Source organism: Syngnathus acus, chromosome 5, assembly GCF_901709675.1.
Source record: "Syngnathus acus chromosome 5, fSynAcu1.2, whole genome shotgun sequence".
In the NCBI taxonomy this organism is placed as follows: Eukaryota; Metazoa; Chordata; class Actinopteri; order Syngnathiformes; family Syngnathidae; genus Syngnathus; species Syngnathus acus.
In genome coordinates, this window is record NC_051091.1 from 14,174,759 (window position 1) to 14,191,273 (window position 16,515).

Here is a 16,515-nt window from a genome sequence, read left to right on the forward strand (position 1 = left end):
CACAGGTTCTTTTCTGTGAGTCCAGGGCGGTAGGGGTAGCATCACTGACTGTGACAGCACGGTGTTGATATCCAACTCCTCCCAAAGAGGCTATGCATTTCGCTTCAGTGACTCCAGGTGATCTTGCGTGGAGAAAGGGGTGAGTTTGGAACACACATAGCATCCCTCCTGTGTGTGGGATCTCACAGTGAACTTTATATACCAAGTGTTGGTTTCGCATGGGTTTCTGGGGTCCCATGACCAGTCCTCAAAGTTCTCATCATGTGACCATCTTTTTCCTCGGTTGACATTGTCAATCGGTCTATTCAGATGAGCCCATAGACCATAGCACACTTCAACCATAACGCAGCAGAGGATCCACCTGGCATGTGAAGTCCCCCTTGCTAATAGGTTGGCAGAGACACCGGTATATTCCATTGTCTGTCAGAGTGGGGATCGTTGAATTCTTCACCAATATTGAGACGCCCCACCCAAAACGATGAGGCCCCTATGTAGTCAGATTTCCCTACCACTCCGAAAATGGGGTCCAGCACTCTCTGTAACTTGCAGTGGCTGAGGTGAATCCAGCTGGGCCTTCCAGCAACACTCAGTGCAGTGGGGGTAGTCAGCAAGACTTGGAATGGTCCCTCCCACCATGGCTGGCCCAGTTTGTCCTTTTTGACGACCTTTATGTCGTCTCAGTCTCCTGGCTTGGAGCAGTTGTTGACCTGTGGGGAAGAAAGATCAGGCGGCAGTAAATTTGCATTTGGCACATCTTTCAGTTTGAGTGCTCTGATCATGCTATCTCCCAAGGACAGTTCTTCATCTGCTTTTTGCAAATGTATCATTCACAAGTCAATTTTATTGCCCTTTTGAACTGGGCAAATAGGAGTGTTTGGGAGAAGAGTTGGAGCACTTCCTAATGATTCCTCCTGACCAAAGACCATTTATGACAGGGACTATCCCATTTATTGCCTCCTGTTTTAAAGGATATTGCTTAACTCTTGGACGCCACTCTGATCTTGGTTTGATCTGTACTGGGGGAATGGACGTTAAAAGTTCTACATCAGATGGGCCCTTTCTCCACAGTTTTTCAGGAAGCCCAGACAATTCACCCGCCTCCTTTTCATTCAAACAAGTGTTGATTAGCCAGGGAAGCGCATAAGGGCGTGCCCTTCCAACAGCTACACCACTTCCTCATAGCTTATTTAGTCACTTTTCTATATAGTCAAAGTCAAAGTCTGCTTTATTGTCAATCTCTTCACATGCCAAGACACACAAAGAAATCGAAATTACGTTTCCACTATCCCACGGTGACAAGACATAGTACACGATATACATACAAGTAAAGAACACAAAATAAAAACAAGAAGGCACCAACAATGAATAATAAGAGTGATGAATAAATAATAAATAAACAAATAACACAATAAATAAGAGGAGCAAAACGGAGCAAGTGTGCATACAGCAGACAGTCAGAATATAGCGCAAAAGTACAGGACGCTACGCAGAAGGGGGGAGAGAGTTCAGGATCCTAACAGCCTGGAGTATGAAGCTGTTGGTGGTGGCAATCTTCCGATTGCTTCAAGCAAAAGTTTGAAAAGCTTGAGAAAATTTTAACTTAATGGTATGACGCCAAATGTATTAGAGAATCCATATGTCGTAAAGTGTTGTATTATTACTATCTTTCACTATCTGTCCTACTCCCTCCCTTCTTCTGAGGCTTGGCGACACCCATATGCCTCACACCTTGACAAACTTTTTAGGAGGATGTGTTCTTTACTACATATGATTCTATCATCCTTTAATTTGACTTTCTTTCCAAAACGCTTCTCAATTTCCCGGTTCACACATCTTCTGCATGTGTTACTGGTTCTCCAGTTTTTTGTCTTTAGTCAATTATCAATCCAAAAGCAACTTTTTTTTTCTTAGCATTTAACTTACTCAAAATCTCTCTTTCTTCAAAGGTTTTCTTCTAATTTTCCATAGTAGTCTCCAACAACTTTAACCATTCTCCTGTATTTTCCTTTCATTCAGGCAATCATTCATCCTTGCTTTGCGCCTCACACAGTCTCCAAAAAGCAGTCTTTCTATCAAATTGGTCAGAATTTATTCAAGCTCTCCACACAACATACATATATCATTTTCAACTCAATCTCTCTGATTTAACTCACATATAGAAGTTTGTATAATCTTATAACACAACCATCAATTATTCCTCTTAAATGTAGCAGTGCAATGTCTTAAATTCACAATTTTGCTTCATCCAATTCCTGAAAACATTTTCTCTCTGTCTTTCGAATTTGTCTTCAAGGTGAGACACTAATGAGCACTAATGTGAACCAGTTTCTGCCCACAGATTTCTTTCTTTTTCTTTTATATTTTTCAAAATTGTTTCTGTTTTGCGGTGCGAATTGGATAGACCACGGTCTAGCAAATTTCTTTGCACTAAAGGTTTAGCCAATTTCATCATTTTAACATACGCACACACATGCACAGCTCTCGCGCGCGAGGGCTGGGGCCCGGCATCAATGATTCGTCACAGGCAGGCCATTTCCTGCAGTCAATCATGAGCTGGTTCCCGCCCACTCACGCGAGGACAGCACATTCTAATTCTTTATCTTTACCACTTGATTTGCAAATTTTAACTTTAGTGTGCACACAATTTGATACCTGCTCACTTGTCATTCTGTAATCTGACAATGATTCTAAACCAAAAGTTCCATGTGTTTTTTTTCTTTTAATGCGCTCAGAATGTCTCATGCTGTATGGACATCTATTATTTCTTTCTCTGTAGGAGCATGAGCGGTCAAAGGTGAGGAAGCTAGTCATGCTGAAAATTTGACTTTTTCTCTGCCTCTTCCTCCACCCTTTGATTGGTTTTGTTTTACATGACGACACACTCTTGCCAAGTGTCCCCGTTTTTCACAGTTCCAACAGTCCAAATTTGATGTGGATTTTGAATTGAATGGCGGCCTGCGGCCTCTTCCTCTGCCCCTTTGGGAACTTTGGAAGAAGACTGTTGCATCTTCATTTAGATCATTATCATCATCATCTAGATCAGGGGTCACCAACCTTTCTTAAACCGAGAGCTACTTCCTGGGTACTGATTAAGGCAAAGGGCTTGATACACACTTCTGAAATAGCCAATTTGCTCAATTTAGCTTTCACTATGTGTTATTATTGTCATTATTATAACATTATAGTGTTATTTTGACTGTGTTATTTGCTAGTACTGCTCTTTAGTCAATTTATCCTACCAGTCACACTCTCAACCACACAACTTTCAGGCAAACAGCTTGGAAAAACGGACAAAAAAAATCTACGCCCTTCTTCAATTAAGAAAAAGAAGCTCTGTTTTGTCTCGCCCGTTCCTTCCACTGGGACTCTAACCCAAGCTGTTCATTGGCTCAGAAAAACGGACAAAGAAAAATCTACGCTCTTCTTTGATTAACAAAAAAGAAGCTCTGCTTTTCTTAGCCTGTTCCTTCCACTGGGACTTGAACCCAAGCTATATCTCGTGCACTTCTACCTTTTACGCGTTTCACATCTTTTACTTTAGGGCTTTTACTTACTTGTCCCCTGGTTCGTTGCACTTCCGGATCCCGTCAATCCACTGTTGTCAGACGAAGGCAGACCTGAAATGCTGGCCCAGCGAAGAATTTTCTTCCCAGGTCTTTCTTTTCCAGGTCCTCCTCATGGACGCTGGCTTGTCGACAATGCAGCACGTCGTCCTCCGTCGATCAGCAGTGGGTATGTGAGGGATCCGGGTCACGGCACCAAAATGAAAAACTTATTTTGCAAGAACCACACGGGAGACAGTATGCCTTTTGAACACTTGCAAGTGGAGAGCTTGTTCGTCACTGTGCATACAGCGATGATCGAACGAAGTCTTACCGTGATTCACATGCATAATGCGCAAAATTTAACTAATTTATTGTCCTAAAATATGGGGTGCGCATTATGCATGGGTACAACAATTTTTGAAGAAAATCTCCCTCGAAATAAAACTTGAAATCACCTTTCTTCTTGTTTGTTGTCAATCGCGCATCGCATTCAGCCATCCTGCCCAACACAGTCAGTAAAATTCATAATTGATGACACATCGTTTGATGCGATGGTGCAATCCTTGATGGTGTGTTATTGTCAAATATTGTTTGGTTTTTAATCTCCATCGCAAACCGGATATCATACGGAGGCCTCCATTACAGATGCGCAGAACGGATGCGCAAGACACGTCAATCGCGCATCGCATTCAGCCATCCTGCCCAACACACTTAGTCAGTAAAATTCATAATTGACGACACATCGTTTGATGCGATGGTCCAATCCTTGATGGTGTGTTATTGTCAAATATTGTTTGGTTTTTAATCTCCATCGCAAACCGGATATCATACGGAGGCCTCCATTACAGATGCGCAGAACGGATGCGCAAGACACGTCAGCTATATAAAGAGCGAGAGTTCAGTTCTCTACCTAAATGCGTATTACAGGTAATATTTTATTTCACAACACTTTGCCTTGTTCCTTTCTTCTCTGCTGTTCACTTCAAACACGCTCCATACGAACACAATGCTCTCGTATCAGACGCTTGCTCGATCACCTGCTCGTTTGCTGTCACAATGTACCCTACACAAATCCGCAACATTTCTTCGCTATCGAGTTTGCTAGCGCATGCGCAGTGATACTGACCGGCAGAATAACATCCGGTTGTTCCCAAAGATGATCTTTTTTCTGAAATAATTTTACGTTTACGGACTTAAGTAAGAGTCAAAATTCGGGTGCGTATTATACATGGGTACAGGTTTTATTCCAGCATCGACATGCCATTTTTAGGGTGCGTATTATGCATGGGGGCGTATTATACATGGAAAATGACGGTACTTTGGATTCATGCAAGAGCATAGAAGCAGGGTGGGGGTGAGAGTGGACAGGATGGGGTTGAAACCCCTGGCCTCCGGTCAAATCATAGCAGGGAGTGTTTTACGATGTGTAAACAGAACAACTTTGATTGCTTCCTTTGCAGCTGGTCAATCAGTTCAAAGGATCTTAGCACTTTGTTCTACTACTTTGTTAAGACAGGACAAGTTTGGTTAATTATTACAGGTTACATTCCAACATAATCATAGGATCAAACTAATCTATCAACCCTAACACCGTCACAATTGCTAGACATGATAGAGGAATTAAACAACCAAGCTAATGATAACAGCGGGCGTATCAGTCCTGACATTCCTGTTCAACTGCTAGCCATGATCAAAAATCTAAATACGCAGCCTTTGGTTGACCAGTTGACCGTTAAGCCTGTTGAACCCATACCATCTGTTACCGATGCCGACACACCAGCATTCCAACACATCCGCCAACAGCCTAACAACTGTTCTGCAATAATTGATCATGAAATAGATGTTATTGATGCCGACACACCAGCATTTCAACACATGCCTCACCAGCCTAACAATGGCTCTGGAATATCTGATGACATTGCACCAGCGTTTCAGCACATTCCTCAGCCTAACAACCGCTCTGTTATAATTGATCATGAAATAGATGTTATTGATGACAGCACACCACCGTTTCACAATGTTAATTCGCGACCTCAGAGAAGTGTTCAGCAGGGTGGTTCTGATGTAGTTAACAGACCACATTTCAATAATGTCGAGATAAGGAGCCAGTTAAATATACCACCGCAAGCGAACATCAATGATTTTGCAACCTTTTGCCTCCAGATTGAAGATAAAATAGATGATGTGATGCAAGAGGTGGATACGCTAGCACAACCAGGTGATGTGATTCAGGTTAAGTTAGTGGGTGGTAATGATAGGACTCATACCCAGAGATAGTGTAACAGACATGCTTGAGCATTTAGCTCAATCAAATACAGAGCTTCTGGCCGATGAGAGCTTAGAGCTCATTGTGCAATTAGTCACTCCATTGCGTGGTGGAATGCGTCGCAGGCTGGTAAACAGTACCAACAAAGAAATTTTGAGGTTGAAAAAAACGACACTTACACATACCTTGTAACAAAGACAACAATCTGTGCTTTGCTCTCTCACTAACTTATCTGCGAAATGACACACTAACAGCGAAACAGGTCACACGACAGACACGACTTTTACAGTGTAGGGTTGAATTGTCAAACACCTGTAAGTCTGGGGGATGTCCATAAATTTGAAAAAGTCCTCAAACAGAAAATAACTATAATGTACCGAAAAGAGGACTGTCACCCCTTGACTTTTTTCGACACGCAATACTCCAAAACAGACGAAGACACTTTATTGGTCTTACACCTCGAGGGACATTACTATGGCGTGAAAGGTATAGAGGCAGTCGTTGGTCACGCGTTCTTTTGCAGACATTGCTACAAGGGGCATGAGAACTGGCAACAACACCATTGTGAAGGACACTGTAACATTTGTCTCGATCCGCGTTGTAAACAACGGCAGTTTAAACATGTTATCTGCCTCGATTGTAACAAAACTTGTTGTAATGAGGAATGCTTTGCCAAACATAAAAGGTTTCGCGTGACAAATCGTGTGAGCAACTGCACCTCATACAAAAAAATGCTTGCAATGTGGTCTGCAATATTATGTGAAAGCTGATGGCACCGGTGCTTAACATCGTTGCCCTGTTAAAAAAATGTGCAGTGTGATGAAATCTTGAGTCAAGATGACGCGTTGTTGAACCCCTACATGTGCTACATTCAGCCCATCAAGCCTCAACCACCTTGCAAAAATGTAGTATACTGCGATTTTGAAACCTATGTAGATACAGATAGTTTACACAAACCTTTTCTTATCTGCTGTAAATCAAATAGACTGGAGAAACAGTGGTTTGGCACAGATTGTGTTGACCATTTTCTCAGATTTCTTCGAAACCCACGGTTTAAACAAACGGCATATGTTGCACATAATGCGAGAGGTTTTGATTCATACATCTTGATAAGGAGAGTTAGGTATCAAACTTGGCATTCTGATGCAGGGGAGTAAAGTTCTGTCATTTGTCGATTTAGACACAAAATCTCGATTCATAGACTCGCTCTCATTCCTGACGATGCCTCTAAGTGCGATGCCTAAGGCCCTGGGGTTTGAAGATAAATTAAAGATTAAGATTAAAGATTAAAGTCCCAATGATCGTCACACACACACCTGGGTGTGGTGAAATTTGTCCTCTGCATTTAACCCATCCCTGTGTGATTTTAATCCATCCCCTGGGGGAGAGGGGAGCAGTGAGCAGCAGCGGTGCCACGCTCGGGAATCAGTTGGTGATCTAACCCCCCAATTCCAACCCTTAATGCTGAGTGCCAAGCAGGGAGGCAATGGGTCCCATTTTTATAGTCTTTGGTATGACCCGGCCGGGGTTTGAACCCACAACCTTCCAGTCTCAGGGCGGACACTCTACCACTGAGCCAAAGGGTTATTTTCCACACAAATTCAGCTCTTTAGAACATCTAAACTACGTGGGGTGTTATCCTGACCCTGCGTAGTACGATATCAAACGAATGTCACCCTCTCAATGAGCTAAGTTCGATGAATGGTACGGCAAAGAAGCTAGTGGCGTGTTCGATTTTGCTAAACAGGCGATAGCCTACTGCGAGAACGACGTTGACCTGTTAATGCAGGGGTGTGAGAAATTCAGGAGTGAGCTTTTTGAGGCCACTGGAACAGACCCATTCAACGCTGTGACAATAGCCTCTGCGTGCATGAAGGTTTTTCGCACTAATTTCCTAACCCCTCAAACATTAGCCATTACACCTTCAGACAACTATATGCGTCAGTACAAAGCTTTTTCACATGACGCTATTCAATACCTGCAATGGATCATGCATACCCAAAATATTCACATTAGGCATGCATTGAACGGAGGTGAGATCAAGATAGATAACTATACTGTAGACCAGTGGTTCTCAAACTTTTTTCAGTGATTTACCCCCTTTGAAATATTTTTTCAGCCATGTACCAGCGCAAAACATTTCTGGTTGAAAAGAAAGAGGCACAGGATTGTGCCATCAGTGTTTGATTTATTAAAGTTAAACAACTTGTAGCAATGTACCTGACAGACACATTTATGTTTCAAACAATGCATATAGAAACAAAAAAGATAAACAGTAAACAGTGATCACCAAGAAGGCATAAACCCTTTCAAAACTCAAATGCTGTATGCAGAACACTGCTAATTTATATTAATCTTTCTTGTAATAATTTCTTGCAAGGAAATAAAAATATACATAACTAAAAATGTGTTCACAAAAATAAAATAACTTAATTATAAATAAATAATATCTTGTTTACAAAATAAATTGATAACTTAATAATAAATAAAGATTTGCTCATAAAGAATAATCAACTTTACCTCTTTTGGGATACAAAAAAATGAAACTTTTTTTCTCTTAAAATTGAATTGTTGCATTGAACATTTGATTTTGATTTGACAAGCATTGAACAAGCATTGAACAGTCTTGAAGCTTGAATGAGTCTTTTGCACTCATACTACATTTTAATGAGAAACATGGGCTTGTACCTCACTGAGGATCTTTGTCATCCTTGGTGGCAGGGAGGCAACTGCTGTGATCAAGTTCTTCTCCAGGCTCAGTCTGTTTCTTTGCTTTGTTTTGATCACAGTCATTGCAGAGAAGGAGGTCTCACATAAATATGTGGCGGCAAAGGGCAGCAGCTGCTCCAAAGCTTTCTGTCCCAGCTCAGGGTGCTCCTGCCTCACATACACCCAAAACTGTGTGAGAGTGGATGCGCCAAACTTCATCTGCAGGCCACGGTCAGATGCCACTTCCATCAGTTTTTCCTGGTGAGTGACAGAAAGCTTGCTTTTCTTTGCTTCAGGCAAGAGAAATGGGTTTCTCACCCAATCAGCTGTGCAGATTTCTCCTCCATGTCAGCAAAGTAGCAATGAAAGCCCTTATCAAGTTAGCCAAATGTCCCACTATGACTAACTTCACTGGAGTTGTCTCCACATCTTCAATGGTGAGAAAAGCATCCACCTGAGGAAAGCAGGTGAAATCCTCCTGACCACATGCCCTTTTCCACAGCTCTGTTTTCTTCAGGAAACCACCCACCTTGTCTTACAGGTTCAGGATGCTGGTGTCCTTGCCCTGCAGAGACACATTCAGTTCATTCAGTTTGCTGAATATATCTGCCAGATAGCAAAGCTTTGCAAGCCAGTTCGTGTTCTCGAACAAGGTGGCATGGGGAGATCCGTGCTCTGTCAAAAAGGTGTGCACTTCAGCCCGTAACTCCAACAGCCTGTTGAGTATCTTCCCTCGAGAGAGCCAGCGCACTTGTGTAGGAAGGAGTTGCGTGTGTTCAGCTCTCATGTTTTCACAGAGGCGGCGGAACAAACGTGCATTAAATGGCCTTGACTTGATGAAGTTGATCACTTTGATGCTGTCGTTCAAAACATCATGCAACACGGGGCTCATTTACTTGGACGCTGTTAGAGTGGTGCTCACTCTAACTTATTTTGCAAGAACCACACGGGAGACAAGTAGCGGTGACGAAGGGTGCCGGGACTCTGTTGTGGGTTGCCAGCACTGCTCGCCACTGGCGAAGTTTGTGATCTCCAGGCTGTTGGGGTCCTGAACTCTCTCCCCGTTGTTTTACTTGTGTGTTGATCGTGTACTGTGTCTCGTCACCGTGGGATAGGGGGAACGGTATTTCGGTTTCTTTGTGTGTCTTAGCATGAAGGAATTGACAATAAAGCTGACTCTGACTCTGACAATTAAGTCCTTTTAGACACCTGCAGGTGGAGAGTCCATTCGTCGCTGTGCGTACAGCGATGATCGAATGGAGGTCTGACTCTGGCCTCCTGCATGAGCATTTTTATTAAGAGAAACAGGGTGGGGGTGACAGTGGACTGGATAGAGAAGAGAAAGCCCTTGACCTCTAGTCAAAGCATAGCAGGGGATGTTTTACGACATTGTGTAGGATGGGACAAGCTAGGTTATTTATTACTGGTTACATACATTCCAACATAATCATACGATCAAGATAGTTTGGAAAACCCTGACATATCCCTCCTGTTTTATCATATGATTATGCCACCCCAAACAACAAACACAAGCAAGAAAATATAAAGAAGAATAGTAAAAATAACAAAAACACCAATAAAAAAGATTGACAAAAAACAGAGATGACAGCGGACGGGTTGGGGATCGTGTAGGGTGATACATGACAAAAACAATAAACAATGATAGCAATAACTTCCAGTGAAGATGAGGTTTTTCCTCAATACTCCAGTTCAAACTTAGTGTGTGATCTAAAAACCTGCGGCCGATGTTAAATTGCAGGAAAAGTCTCACACGGTCCCTCTGCCTTAGGCGACCAGAATGCTATCAATAAAAAAGAAAAAAAACAAAGCCACGATCCGTTCTGAATGAAGTAGGTCCCGTCCAATGGTGCAGCCATGTTGGTAGGAGAGCTCTCACGCCTTGAAATGGCTCTCCCATCCTGGCACACAGCGGTGATGTCCAAAGCTCCCATCCAGTTTCCTCCTGGAGAGCAGTTGTCGTTAATGCATTCGTGGGTCTTGTTCTTTTGGATGAAACACGTATAGTCCATTCCAGGTAGCCTTTTGGTTTAGGCCACTTGTGGCATCTGTCGTCCTCCACAGTCACATTGGGATTAATCCAAAAGAATTCGATTCATTTCTGCGAGTCCAGGGCGGTAGGGGTAGCGTCACTGACTGTGACAGCACGGTGTTGATATCCAACTCCTCCCATGGATGCCATACATTTCGTTTCAGTGACATTCATTGCTCTGGCCTCCAAGTGAACTTGTGTGGAGTAAGGGGAGTTTTCGAACACACACATAACATCCCTCCTGTGTGTGTGCTCTCACAGTGACCTTTACATACCGGTACCAAGTGTTGGTTATGTATGGGTTTCTGGGGTCCCATGACCAGTCCTCAAAGTTTGACCATCGTTTTCCACGGTCAACATTGTCACTTGGTCTGTTCAGATGTGTCCATAGACCATAGCACGCTCCAACCACAACGCAGCAAAGGATCCACCTGGCATGTGGAGCCCCGTTGCTACTAAGATGACAGGAACACCGAGACATACCCCCGCCTAGCGGAGTGGGGATCGTTGTTCGCAGACTTCGCCACCACCCCGAAATGAGGGGTCCAGCACTCCCTGTAGCTTGCAGTGGCTGAGGTGAATCCAGCTGGGTCGTTCAGCGATCTTCACTGCGGTGGGGGTCGTCAGCAAGACTTGGAATGGTCCCTCCCACCGTGGGCTGGCCCAGTTCTTTCTTTTGATGACCTTGATGTAGATCCAGTCTCCTGGATTGATGGGGTTGTCGACCTGTGAGGAGGAAAGATCAGGCGGCAGTAAATTTGCATTGGACATATCTTTCAGTTTGAGGGTCCTGATCATATAATCTGCCAAGGACTGTTCTTCATCTGCCCTTTGCAACTCTTGTAGTAAATTGTAATGCCCTTTTGAACGAGGCAGATAGGAGTGTTTGCGGGAAGAGTTTGAGCACTTCGTAATGATTCCTCCTAACCAAAGACCGTTCATGACAGGGGCTTTCCCATTTATTGCCTCCTGTCTTAAAGGAGATTCCCTTATCCATGCCGCACCCACACAGGTTGTGCACATAAACGCACACACACCGAGCGCGCACGCAAGGCTCAGACAAACGACAACAGCCTGACACAACTTTACAGGGATTACGCACGAACACAGAACACACAAAGGTATTCTATACATCTCTCATGTAGCTTCTTTTGATAGAACCACCTATTGGTTACAGTATAGCGGACTGTTTTGCATATAATCCCTTACTCAACTCCCTTGCTTTTACTTTTCCATGTCGGTGCAGTCGTAAGTGACCCCTATTGCAGTCATTGTCTTGTTAACTGTCACCTTGTGCGACTCCTATGCATGATTGTGTGAAAGTCAAAAATTGAACGTATCCAACTTTCTGACCACCCAACCTCCACTGTGGTGCAACGAACTTACTATTTTATTGAGTAGGTACATTGAGCAACCTAGCTTCCTCTTGACTGAATTCACTTTAGTCCAAACGTCCTATTCTAAAATTTATATACGTAACTCGACCTCTACTTCTTAAGCCTGACGAGCCAAAATATCAGATCTTGCTCTTGTTTCCTACCGTTTTAGCCTATTTGTTCTATCCGAATCTGTTCAGTCTCCGATTATGCTGCTTTTCTCTGTAGCTCTAAGCATTATTTAATTTTTTAATTAATCTCCTCAGTTCTGTCAAACCCAGTGCACAATGAAGCTCCCTTCCACTTTGACCCAAGCTCCACCAAATTTGGTAACGCCACAGCAAGGAGTGCGATTTGGCCGTCGGACACTTCTTTTGCAGCACCTCACACTCTCAAGTTGGTGTTCTTTTGTTGTTGCTTCAGAGCCAACCCATCCATCACTCTCAAATGAGTCCATTGTTCAAATGAGTCCATTTTCATCATTGTGAGTTCCTCCGCTTCTCACTGTCTTTTCTCGTCCCCGAGGATGTCGTCTTTCCTCCGGAGTGTACTTGCCCCCTCCAAGCACAACAACAGTCTTTCCTTGTCCTTGCCAAAGGTCAAAGGTGCCTCAAAGCCAGGCACCGTTTTTAAGTCGTCCACAGCTGCAGGCGGAGTCTCGGGATTGAGTTTCAGGGATCCTGGCACTGAGAGTGACAGACTGGGACATCAAACTTGTAACCAAATGTAGCTGCTGCCATCAATTCGCTAATGACGTTTGTTTACCAAACTTCAAATTCTCCTAGTAACAGCGATCTTGTCTTTATATTGTAAGTCCTGCAACTCATCCTATTTTTGAGCTACGTTTCGTCTATAGTTCCAATTTAATGGGACAGTACATTGTGTTTTCAGTATCATTATTCAAAATTAACTCATCGAGGTCTGCGTTCCACATCTAGCCCTGATCTATGTCTTGACCTCTCAAACGTTATTACCTGTGTCATGCTTGCTCAAAAATGTGACTTAGAATATGGTGCTGTGAATTTCCAATCTCCCTGATCAAATTGGATCCCGCTTCTTAGCTCTTCTTTCTCATGCTCCTGTTAGCCTGCAATTGTCCAAATCAATAATGTTGTTTTCTTTTAACTGTCTTTCTTTTGAACCTCTAAATCTCTCGTGTTGCTAACCTATCTACACCAGGAAACCATTTAAAGGGTCTTAAAGAAAGGACCAACAGATTACTCCCAATATCTCCTCATTATTTATGAGTTAGCCCCCCTTTCCTCACTCGGGTGCATATCTTGTCAGTTGTTAATGGAAACCAGATGTGTCTCGTGCCAATGAGATCATGGACCAAGGCCCAAACAATCCCGCACGAGCCTGACCCGAAACATGACCCGGTCACACTTAGGCTTACTAGTGAGATATACATTGCATGATACCAGAATAAAAATTTACCACAGTATGACACCAAATGTATTACAAAATCCATATGTCGTAAAGTGTTGTAGTATTACTATCTTCCACTATCTGTCCTACTCACTCCCTCCTTCTGAGGCTTGGCAACGCCCATGCCTCACACCTTGACAAACTTTTTGGGAGAATGTGTTTTTTACTACATATGATTCCATCATCATTTAATTTGACTTTCTTTCCAAAACGCTTCTCAATTTCTCAGTTCACACATCTTCTGCATGTGTTACTGGTTCTCCAGTTTTGTCTCTAGTTAATTATCAATCCAAAAGCTATGTTTATTTTTCTTTCGTTCAGGCATTCAGTCATCAATGCTCATTTGCATCTCACACACAGTCTCCAAAAAGGAGTCTTTCTATCACATTGGTCTCAATTCATCCAAGCTCACCACACAACATTCATATACCATTTTCAACTCAGGCTTCCTGATAGAACAACCCACCAATCCAAAAAACTCAACTCAAAAAAAACTACTGGCAAATTAATCTGAATTTTTTTTTCTTTGTTTTTAAATTTGAAGAACTCAATCTCTCAGATTTAGCTCGCATATAGAAGATTGTATAATTTTATAACACCATCAATCAATTATTCCTATTAAATGTAGCATTGCAATGTCTTAAATTCACAATTTTGCTTCTTCCAATTCCTGAAAGCATGTTCTGTCGTTTTTTTTTTTTTTCGAATTTCTCATGAGGGCTCGACATTAACATGCACTAGTGTGGATCAATTTCTGCTCGCAAACAGATTTCTCTCTTTTCCTGTCATTTTTATCTTTCCAAATCGTTTCTGTTCTGCGGTGCAAATTGGATACACCACAGTCTAGCAAATTTCTTTACACTAAAAGTTTAGCCAATCTTCATCATTTTAACACATGCACAGCTCTCGTGCGCGAAAGGTAGATCCCAGCACCAATGATTCGTCACAGGCTGGCCATTTCCTGCGGTCGATCATGAGCTGGTCCCTCCCACGCACACGAGGACAGCACATTCTAACTTTTTATTTATCTTTTAGAAGCAAGTTGCATTTATTTACCACTTGATTTGCAAATTTTAACTTTTGTGTGCACACAATTTGATCTCTGGTAACTTGTCATTGGGCATACAAACAGCATTGTCACACTCCCTGTATGGACAGGAGCTCCAATAATCCGAAAAATGTTCTAATAATCTGACAATGACATGTTTTGCTGTCATATGGGCATCTATTCTTTCTTTCTCTGTATTAGCATGAGGGGTCAAAGTGGAGGAAGCTTGTCATGCTGTAAATGTGACTTTTCCTCTGCCTCTTCCTCCGCCCTTTGATTGGTTTTGTTTTACACGACGACACACTCTTGCCAAGTGTCCCCGTTTCCCACAGTTCCAACAGTCCAAATTTGATGTCGAGTTTGAATTGAATGGCGGCCTGCGGCCTTGTTGGTCTCCAACTCCTCCTCTGCCTCTTTGGGAACCTTGGAAGAAGACCGTTGTATCTTCATCTATTCTAGATCATCACCATCATCATCTAGATCAGCGGTGGCCAACCCGCGGCTCGCGAGCCGCATGCGGCTCTTTGGCTGGTTTCATGCGGCTCTTTTACGTTCATATCAACATTTGTGTTTATTTTTCGTGCGTATTTGCTTCGCTTGAGTTCAATATGGTATTTTGGTCAAACGCGCATGCGCGTGAGGTGAAATCCCGCAAAGGAGGAGGGACAAACAGAGCGATTGGTTTTGCTGGCTTTTTAATGAATGGCGACTGTGACTACGGGGGCCCATTAGGTCCAGAAAAGCTTAAAGTTGTTTTTTGTTGAACGCTATGGCAAGCCATTCTGCCTGATATGTCGGACGTCATTGGCGCATTTAAAAGCTTCAAATGGTCAGCGCCACTTCAGCTCACTTCATGCCAATATCGATAAGGACTTTGCAAAAGGGACTGAATTTCGCAAGCACAAGTTTGGAGACTTTGAAAAGTCAGGCAGAAAAATAGGTACAGTTTTTCAAAAAAATTACGAAGCACTCAGAGACTGTCACACTTGCATTGTTTCAACTGGCTTGGAACATTGCACGGGCTAAAAAGCCATACAATGAAGTGGAGTTCGTTAAAATATGCCTCAGTGACGTTATTGAAATCTTGTCTCCTGAAAACGACAAACTAAAACGAATGGTCTGTCCCGCCACACATAGTAAGTGAAAAAACTTATTATGTTTTTGTTTGTGGAATTTGTTGAACTGAGAGTTTGTCTGTGTGAGACAATGCACACAATGTTCATTGTTGAAAATGTGGTCTTTGGTCTGTGGTTTTAGTACTGTAGGAGTCAATTTGTCATTATCATGTTGGTGTGTGACATAATAATGTCACACAATAAATTTGGCTGAGCAGAGGGGTGTGTGTGTGTGTGTGTGTGTGTGTGTGTGTGTGTGTGTGTGTGTGTGCGCGTGCGTGTGCGTGTGTGTGGGGGGGGGTGTTCATGTGTGCTCATGTGTACGATGTGGCTCTTTGCGATGACACAGTAAAAAATGTGGCTCTGACTGGTTGGCCACCCCCGATCTAGATGAAATACATCAGAAATACCGCCTTTTTTTTTTTTTTTAATACTTTCCTTGTACTGCATACTTTTTCTTCCACTTCGGCATGTATTGCATACAATTAAGAAATCTACTCGCCATGAACTTCTCATCTCCTTCAAGAGCTAGAGATTTACCGTTCTTGTTTCCCATCTTAATTTGGTATTTTTTAGGTTTATACAATTTTTTTTTCAAAAATGTATTCTCTTTCTTTGAGGATCCTTAATGCAGGTTTAAATTGACCTTTCAACAAATTACTAGCCTGTGTTATTGCCGTTGATCAATGCTAGAACTGCTATCTAGTCAATTTATCCTACCAGTCACTCTCAACCACACAAACTCTAGCGCTTTTTATTTTTAGGCCTATCCAGGATGGGTGTAAAACCCTCCCAAACAGCTTGGAAAAACGGACAAAAACTTTAACTTACTTGTCCCCTGGTTCGTTGCACTGCCGGGTCCCGTCAATCCACCTCTGTCAGACGAAGGCAGACTTAAGATGCTGGCCCAGCGAAGAATTCTCTTCCCAGGACTTTCTTTTCCAGGTCCTCCTAATGGACGCTGGCTTGTCGACAATG

At 42.8% G+C, this 16,515-nt stretch overlaps 1 long non-coding RNA gene across 1 annotated transcript; it reads right to left on the minus strand.

Annotated features, from left to right (window-relative positions):
- Window positions 1-2,426: 2,426 nt before the first annotated feature.
- Window positions 2,427-14,863, minus strand: LOC119123495. Its single transcript, XR_005098086.1, has 2 exons — window positions 14,392-14,863; window positions 2,427-2,594 (listed from the first exon to the last, which is right to left on the minus strand). It is a non-coding gene; the product is annotated as an uncharacterized LOC119123495 (long non-coding RNA).
- Between the last annotated feature and the right edge of the window lie 1,652 nt (window positions 14,864-16,515).